The following is a 9,652-nucleotide window of genomic DNA, read 5'->3' as shown; positions in this document are numbered from 1 at the left end:
TTTATTTTTCCTCTTTGATATCGAATATAATTTTTCTTAGAATCACTTTTTCACGACTCTTAGTGCACATGAAACAACACACTCTCCTTTCCAAAAGTATTTAAAATGGTTGGGGGGGGGGGGGCTTAGTCATATATTATGGCAGACATTAATACGTGAACAATAAACAGTTGCCTCCTTTGGGGTGTTTTATGGCGAAGAAGAAGCACGGATCATGCTTGAATAAACCCAAAGGTTAGCAAATGATGTATGAAAATAACAAAGAAAGGCGATGGATTCTATCAGAATTTTTAGAAAAAACAACAGCATCAATGATTTGTAAGTGATACCACGTAACCCTTAGGGTAAAGACGCTCTCTCTCTCTCTCTCTCTCTCTCTCTCTCACACACACACACACACACACACAAAACGGTCGAAGCTTATACTTTCTGCTTTCTGCTGACTGCTCTGGACCAATGCTAGATTTTACCTGCTATCCATCGATTTAAGTAGCATCTATATGGTATTTATTTGTACCTAGCTCAACTGCCTGTCCTATGACGGGAGTGATAAAAGTAAGTTTCACCATAATTTTCTTTCTTCAAAAAGTAAACCAAAAAATAATAATGGGATGAGCGAATTTTTAAAAAAGTTTGAATTTAAAAATACAAAAAAGGTGTTTAAAAAATTGCGACCTCTCGTTTGGCAGCATGACACATAAAAAGATAAATGTGGGTATCAATATAAAAAGGCGATATATTTTCACGATAAAAATAAAAAAGTGAAATTGAGATGAGCGAATTTAAAAGAAATGTTGAAAGTAAAAATGCCAAAAAAGGTATATTCAAAAAAGATGGGATGCCGCCGCGAGTTTCGAACTCTCGACATTTTGTTTAGCAGCTGGGACACACAGACAAATGTGGGTGTTTATATATAAGACTAGGTTAATAGCCCATCCTACAACGCGAATTTAACAATAAATTGAAATAAAATTTTTTTTTTAAATTGGATGAGCGAGTTTACATGAAAGTTTGAACATGCAAACACAAACAAGTGTTTAAAGAAATGGGATGCCCCGCGAGTTTCGAAATGGCAATCTCTTTGGTGTCCGAGACACAAGTTGGTGTTTGTATTTGATTGCATGCACACGGGATATCTCCCTGGATAATGAGAACGCTTTCGTGGATATGAATATGCATTTTTCAAAATTCAAGTGGAAAATAATGTTTCACTACAGGATTTAGTGGCCATGGAACTGAAAACTTTTCATTTTGATTTATATTTTCGTCATAAGTTTGAAGAATTTCACGATAAATTTAAAAACATAGTTTTCTTCTTTCTTTCCATGAAAAGATTTATGCAGCGGGAAGGACAGAATGACGAAGAGTCCATGCATCTGTGTAAACAGTTACGTATCTATGTAAACAATTATGTATCGATATTTGTTTATATACGTGTGTGTGTGTGTGTGTGTGTGTGTGTGTATTTATATCAGTCGTTGCTGTCCCGTATCACTGTATAGTTTGGAAAGCAGATTTCTTTGAGTATGAAGATATCTTGATTAAATTGTCTGGCAATTTAAAGAATTTATGTTTGTCTTACATGCACATGCAATGCAAAAGCGAGGTATATTGTATCACTTTTCAACTTTGATGTCATTAGCAGTGCCAACAAGAACAAAATATCAAAATTTATAATAATAATAATAATAATAATAATAATAATAATAATAATTATAATAATATGGAATGTCAAAAGTAACAAATTGTCATTGCCACAAGAGCAATGTTTGTTTTAAAGCATAAATACATTCTAACTTTGCATGTAAGCAGTGGCGTACTAAAGCTAAATGGCGTCGAGACGACGATGATAGCCCAATGGGTTTTGGCGCCACAACACCATGGGCGCCCATCCATGGTTTTGGAGCCCCAAAGCCACTGGCGCCCAGAGCAAACACTCCATCCGTAACCCCACCTTCCTTTACAACACTACTGCATGCAAGTTTATATTATCTACTTCCTTCTTCTGACATCATAGACCTAATCAAGGTTTCTTAATTGTATGCTTCCAAACATAAGTCAAGCTTAGTGTACCCCCCCCCCCCCCCCCGAAAGGTTTGATCTCCTTGTCATGCCACTTAATATCAGATAAAATGAATGAACGATATTAGTTTATTACTAATATAGTCCAATTTAGCCAGAAGAGATTCAAACTTTGTACTAAAGTAGGACATTATCATCCTTGTGTATTCCGAGACGATGAAACATAAGGTAGCTAGAGTAAACGACCCTTGGCTGATGATGTGATTATCTGTGAAGTGAGAAAAAATGATTGACACGTTTTGTATAATTGTGTCACAGACACACAAATAAAAAAACAATTCCACAAAAGCACTGTACCTCTTCATCAAATATTTAAGTCCAGTTTGCATCGGTTCCCAAAAGTGTTTTAGCAGAAGAGTTTTTTTTTAGGTGATCATTAATATATACAATCAGGTTAAAAATAAAGTTCACCCACAAAATAAGCAACCTCCAGTTACATCATCGTTATTACCATTAACAGCACTATAATCATTGTTATCATCACCATACCATTATATCAATTTAGATAATTCATTTCCTTCATGTTCTTGCTTTTCTTCTTATTGTTCTTGTTGTTGTTGTTTTTGTTGTTGTTCTTCTTCTTATAATAATAATAATAATAATAATAATAGGAAGAAGACTAAATATATTATTTAATTAATTTATTTATTGTCATGGTAGCTTATAACTTTTCGGTACTGACTAATTTTAAGATCAACCAATAACAGCGTTCTCTCCAAAACTGTATAATCCTGTCAGTTTCACCGGCTTCCACATATCAAGAAACTCAGTTTACATGTTGCTTTATTTCTTATATGCTGGTCACTTCTTGATCGAAGCACATAAAGGAAGAAGTACTTTAGGTATGACATTGTTTTTGGCTATATTTTAAATGCATTATCACTAAATGGTAATAATATATGGCTATAGGCATATTAGAAGTAACACCGAAGAAACTATGGCCATTAAAATATTAAAATATTAAATTAAAATAAATAATTAAAATAAAATTTAATTTTTTTTATAAATTAAGCTAAAGTTTTTGAAATGAACATTAACATGGAAGTTTATAAAAGCATACGATACAAATTTACACAAACCTTGTGCATGCAACATTCGTGCAACAAGTTTTATCAATTTGCATAATAGTTAAATAGTCATTTTTTTGTAGTTTCTATTTCTGTCCACATCTCATCTTTTTTCACAAGCCAAACTTATAGTCTTTTATCGTCCAATATTTAAAACCTAGTACCAAAATAATAACTTTGTATTTTATAAGAATGAATATCTAGTTTGAAAGAATTATATATGTCAGGTAGTTTTATAATTCCATCCCAGTTTTCCATCTGCATATTATTTATGGTGTGTCTACATTTTTAATAAAAACGAAGATGGAACTTTCATAGTGATATATGGTTTTGTAAAGTTCCTTGAACAATTGTGAAAACAGAAAATATTTTACAAGAATCATAAACATGATACTGGGATAATTCAGACAGAAGAAAAGAAATTGATTTCATTGCTGTCTTTCTTTCAATATATGTTTCAACACTACAAGGACTTCCATATTTGTGAAGTGGTATGTGATGAGCCCTTAGAAAGACAAACGGTCCACATCTTCAAATAGATCAAACAAATCAACATGGAACGTGTATCAACAATTAGCATCTCAGGATACTTTAAATTTTGGTCTGTATGAAGTGTTACAACTCTATGGTGTTAAACTAACTAACAGAAACAAGCGAAACCGTGAAGTTTAAGAAAAGCTAACTTTGTGCACCATCAACAGATTTATTATGTCAAGTAAATTCTTCTTCTTCTTCTTCTTATCATTATTATTATTATTATTGGTGAACATGATATTTGTGCTGCTGGTGTCTTTAATTTATTCTCTTGATATTGTTTTATTGTGGTGCTGTACACACCTACAAGCCCTTCATCGCCTTTTTGTGACATGACTGGAGGCGCCACCAGTTATCGGTCTAGGTGGTGCTAAATAGTGATGGTGATTGCAATGTTTTGTTATTGAAGAATAGCTTCACTAGGGATCAATAACTTTTCTCATAGATTTTATTCAATAAAATATGTATATATGTCACCAGTATTACATGCGCAGGCGCATATAAGAAAATATATTATAAAAAGGAGAGCGATACATGCATTCCAATCAATATGTAAGGTATGTACAGCAAATATGACTTGGAACGAGGTGAGAATAACGATAGCAAACGACATGTAATTAATATTACGTATAAATATGAGTGACAACATCATACGTGGTAACTGTTCTAAAACAAATTGTTCAAAGTGGAAAGACTTAGTTTCTAATGATTCGACGCCAAACTAAATAAACCATATGTTTAGTAAAATGACAAATAATGCCAATACAGTTTCTTGTCTATCAATATTACGCTCTATGCCAAATTATAAATTTCTTCTTCCTAAGCCCGAAATGGAATTGTATAATAATATTTTGGGTCCAATCATTTGGAACTGTCTACCTATAGATGTTAATGAAGAACCATCAGAGCATTCCTTTCGTCACAGGTGTTTGAAAGAAATTCAATCCAAATAATGTCTATAAAATGATCCTGGGCGTTCACCCGTGTGTGTGTGTGTATGTGTGTGTGTCTGAATGAAAAAGCTTTCAATCATGCATATTGGTGTACACAATGCTGTCTGTGCTATATCAACACTTACTTGTTCCTGTGTATATCAATCATTATACCTTTTCTGTATGATGTTTGTTTCTCAACTGTATTTTATATATTTGCCTCTACATATATAGATAATAAAGTGCCACAGGTGAGGTTAGTTTCTGTACTAATTGTGTCACCATCATCACATAAGACTATTATTATTATTATTATTATTATTACAAAATGCAAAGAGAAATGAACATTGAACGTATGGTGGAACATTGAACGTATGGTGGAAAAAATGGTGGAACATTGAACGTATGGTGGAAAAAAAAGAGAAGAAATTAATATGTAAAAATCAGGCGTGGATATGAGTTGCGCGATCAATGAAGTAGGCACTGAATGAACGATGGGATATACAATATGACGACGATTATTAACTGGAAAGTAAGGTACACTGTGAAAGAGGTAAAGTATATGGTGGGGAATTATGGTTTGTTATAGGCTGATATCAATTACTAGTTCAAAGGCATCTATGAAACAGAATAATCCAGGTGAGCACCATTTATCAATGAAGTGAACCAGACTCAGTCAGTAAAAAGACGACTTTTATTATGCATATTAACACATTAACCCCTAGCGACGACTTAACGGGGCAGGAGGTCATACTCGTAATAAAATATTACGGCTGACCACAGGATGTATGCCCACACCCCTTCCGAAAATATTTCTGCGAGCGCCTCTGATGGGGAGGAATCTGGTTACACTACCAATGAAGAAAAATGTCATGGTTGGCAGAACTTCGTAACCTGTTTAACAAGGGGATGATGTGTATCATCACTTAAGACTTTTTGGTGCCACATAAAACAAAGTATATTCAAGTATATTCAAGCCCAAGAAAATATACACATATGGAATACTTGATAGAAAATCTTCACATTCTGAAAAGGTTATATGTTCACTAATATTATAGCTAGTAGATGGGACACTGAATGAAATATTTTTTTAGTCACATTTAAAGGATCTTCACACAAAATCATATTTTGCGATAATTATTATCAGTACCAAGATACCTTCGTCATTATAATCTCTCTCTCTCTCTCTCTCTCTCTCTCTCTCTCTCTCGTACTAGAATGATTTGCACATAGGCTTTCTTTCCTCATGTGTGTATATATCTTGTTACAGAAACTGATGGCGATCACTGTTTACATTAGAAGCAGTGTTCAATCTATTTGACAGGGTGATGATAACAGAGCCGACCAAATTACTTTTGTCACAGAACTGTTTGGCCCCTTCGCGCGCTTGGCAAATTTCCGGTTTTGCTTCTCATAAAGAAGTTTCATATAAAGAAGTTTGCACATCATGTAAGGACGAAAGCACCGCATATAAAGAAGTTTGCACATCATGTAAGGACGAAAGCACCGCATATAAAGAAGTTTGCACATCATGTAAGGACGAAAGCACCGCATATAAAGAAGTTTGCACATCATATAAGGACGAAAGCACCGCATATAAAGAAGTTTGCACATCATATAAGGACGAAAGCACAGCATATAAAGAAGTTTGCACATCATATAAGGACGAAAGCACCGCATATAAAGAAGTTTGCACATCATATAAGGACGAAAGCACCGCATATAAAGAAGTTTGCACATCATATAAGGACGAAAGCACAGCATATAAAGAAGTTTGCACATCATATAAGGACGAAAGCACAGCATATAAAGAAGTTTGCGCATCATATAAGGACGAAAGTACCGCATATAAAGAAGTTTGCACGTCATATAAGGACGAAAGCACAGCATATAAAGAAGTTTGCAAATCATATAAGGACGAAAGCACCGCATATAAAGAACTTTGCACATCATATAAGGACGAAAGCACAGCATATAAAGAGGTTTCGACATCATATCATAACAATTGTCATCTTAAGACAGCTCCAGCGTTCCATTTCGATCTCCCAGAGGAAAACAAAAAAAACAAAACAAAAAAAAACAAAAAAAAAAAAAACAGCACAGTAATAAGTCAATGCATACTTGATTAAATGGAGGAAAAAGAAGAATTCTTACATATAAAACTTGGACGAATAATGCCTATGTACCTATGGCCGGTAACACGAGACATACAAAAAGTGGTGGGCAACAAATAGTTGGTTTAGTGAGTATGCTACGTTAGGTCATTAAACATGGTAATTACTATTGATCAAATAAGATGAAGATTTAATCCCCTTAGCTGATAGATCAAGCTGAGTTGAAGCCTTGAAAACTCGTGCAGTACAAGGCAGATTTAAAAAAATACACACACGTTCATTAATGTGGATAGTCACTTTATGCTGATTGGAAAATATAGTTCTTATTTATATCAAATGAAAAGAAACACTAACCTTAGCTGTTAAATGTCGTCTGCAAAAATCTTAGCCGAATGATGTAAATGCGCCGGTCGATTATAAGTTTGGCTAACAGAGCGCCCCCCCCCCCTCCCCCCGTGTTTGGATTTACGCTAGCTGGTTTACATTTTGACCTTAAATCGTAAATCGTAATGCTGTTTCGAGTCAGACCGTTTACTTTCCGTACATTTCATTTAATACCACGTCATTTGGAATATGAGTTGATCATTCCATTTTGTTCTTCAGACGGAATCAAAATTCATCATTCGGTTTTGTTCGTTAAATCATTTCATGTGACATCACATCATTTGGAATCTGGACGGATCATTTCATTTGCTGGGTTAAATCATTCGATTTCATGCCACATCATTTGATTAATGTAATATTGGCAGTGACGGCTGCCCATACTTCTACTTTTGTTGAAAACTTTAAAATGACACATAATGCAATGCCTATACAGATCTTACCTTTTTAAGACACTGTTGCGCTAGCATATATTTATCTAGTACACTGATGGTTAATTTAATCGAATGTATTTAAAATTGTTTGGAGTTGTTGACAAAACAGGTGTCAGAAAATTGAAAAGCGGTAACCAGTTCGATGGATTCAGTAGTCTCGTCACGGACTGAGTCGCTGAATTTTTAAACAGTCATTAGCACTCCTTTCAGAAAATGTACAAAAGAAATAATACGGTTTTTAATTTCAGTATAATGCTGAATGAAAAGGTAGAATCACTGAGGTTTGGTAAATATAAGCACCTCTCAAATATATGTAATAATCTAATATACCGCAAAATCATACTTAAACTACATTACTGAGTTCGTCATACTAACTTGAAGCATAAATACAGAATTAGGTATGCAGATGTGGAACATCACTATAATTATATACTTACGTTAATTGCCCCGACAGTAAATTGTAAACCTGTTGCTTAACGCGCCATTTATATTCGCTGAATCTGCTAGAGGATCATTATAGCGAGATAAAAAAAAGGCGCTATTACGCATGTTAACACACTGTACGAACATAAGTTAAATCAGAATGATATATGTATGTGATTTTTTTTTTCAAGATCTAGAATACGCGAAATTTAGTATCCAAATGTCGGGGACGGTGGTTCTGTCGTACCTTCTTATCACCTAGGGTGTAATGGGCAAAATCAAAGCAAGAGTGTTTGAGTGATTGCGACTGCAAACAGGCTATATATTCCCAATGTTTTCGTTCAGTTTGTAGGACCATTCCAAAATGCCATCCTTCAAAGTGTAACGTTCACACTTGATTTTAGTTCATTTCCCACAAATTGGTTGGCATTGGCGTTGTTTAGTAAGGGTTGATTGAAATGATGGACAGCTCTGTTTAGAAAGGTAATCCTACTCCACAATGTCCCCCACCCACCCATCCAGTTCAGGTTACTGAGGTAAACAGGTTGGATGAAATTAATTTTATCGCACGAGGGATACGTATGAGCTGGAATTCAGCATATGTTCTATCATCCTGTACTGGATATAGAGGTATACCTCAGTATCATCAACCCATTTAAGCAAAATTTCCGATTTTCATTTTAACATCCTTTGAGATTTTTAATAATTATGTCTGGTTCGCTCATTAATAAAATGTTAAGCATTAGTGTACTTCTCCGTATATCTGTTTGTCTGTCTCTCTGTCACTGCCTGTGTGTGCACTTCTTTTTATCAACAAAAAATTAAAAGTACATCCTGTATTTGAACAGTTATATGTACACAATTTATAATGATTTACTGTAACTTTAGATGGTATGTCCAAAGTATGATCCATGATATCTATCTACTTGCCAAAGTGTTTTTGAGAACCTATTTTGCCTGACGAAATATTAGCTTATTTACAATGCATTTTTACGTACGACTTTTCATGCTCGATTATACTGAACCTTGTCAGTCAGATAGCAGACGAGTTAATGTTTCAGTAGTGGCAAATTGATATGTGCTTTGGAGTACAAGATGGTGGCTGGTCCTTTATAAGTCAAAATAAATTCTAAATATTTAAAACGTTATACTCAGTCAAAATTTGCACTCCAGTTATTGATATAGCCACTGACTGAATTCCATTTTAAAGTTTTCTTTGCATTTATATCTGTAATACATAGTCAAACCTTTTTGCTGCATTCCAATATGGCAGCCTATGAAATCTGCATGAAAAGGGCCAAGATAAGTTATTCATTTATAGAGATGGTATTCTTCTCGTTAAATGGACATGTTTGTATATTGATTTAGTTTGTTTGCTTGCCAGTGTTTAATTACCATACTCGTAAACTATCGATGATTCATTTGATGCAAATGGTCAGTTTTCTCAAAGGTGAAAGGGTCGTCAAACATTTGTTCTCTCTATCGCACTCATATGTGAAATAAATTAAAATAGTTTTTATAAAAAATATCGGTTGAATGAAATCATTGTAATATTCAAGCTTTTGCTCCAATGCTCAAGGTCACGCTAACTATCTGCATTACATGTACACTTACAAAAAATAGTTGGATCATCTCAGTTTTGCACCAGTATTCCATTCGAAGCATGTAACAGTTCGAGTCAAAAT

The sequence above is a fragment of the Sinohyriopsis cumingii genome, chromosome 8 (assembly GCF_028554795.1).
Source record: "Sinohyriopsis cumingii isolate HCF-2022 chromosome 8, ASM2855479v2, whole genome shotgun sequence".
Classification (NCBI taxonomy): Eukaryota; Metazoa; Mollusca; class Bivalvia; order Unionida; family Unionidae; genus Sinohyriopsis; species Sinohyriopsis cumingii.
The sequence above is the reverse complement of the archived record's forward strand: the minus strand, read 5'-3'. Positions refer to the sequence as shown.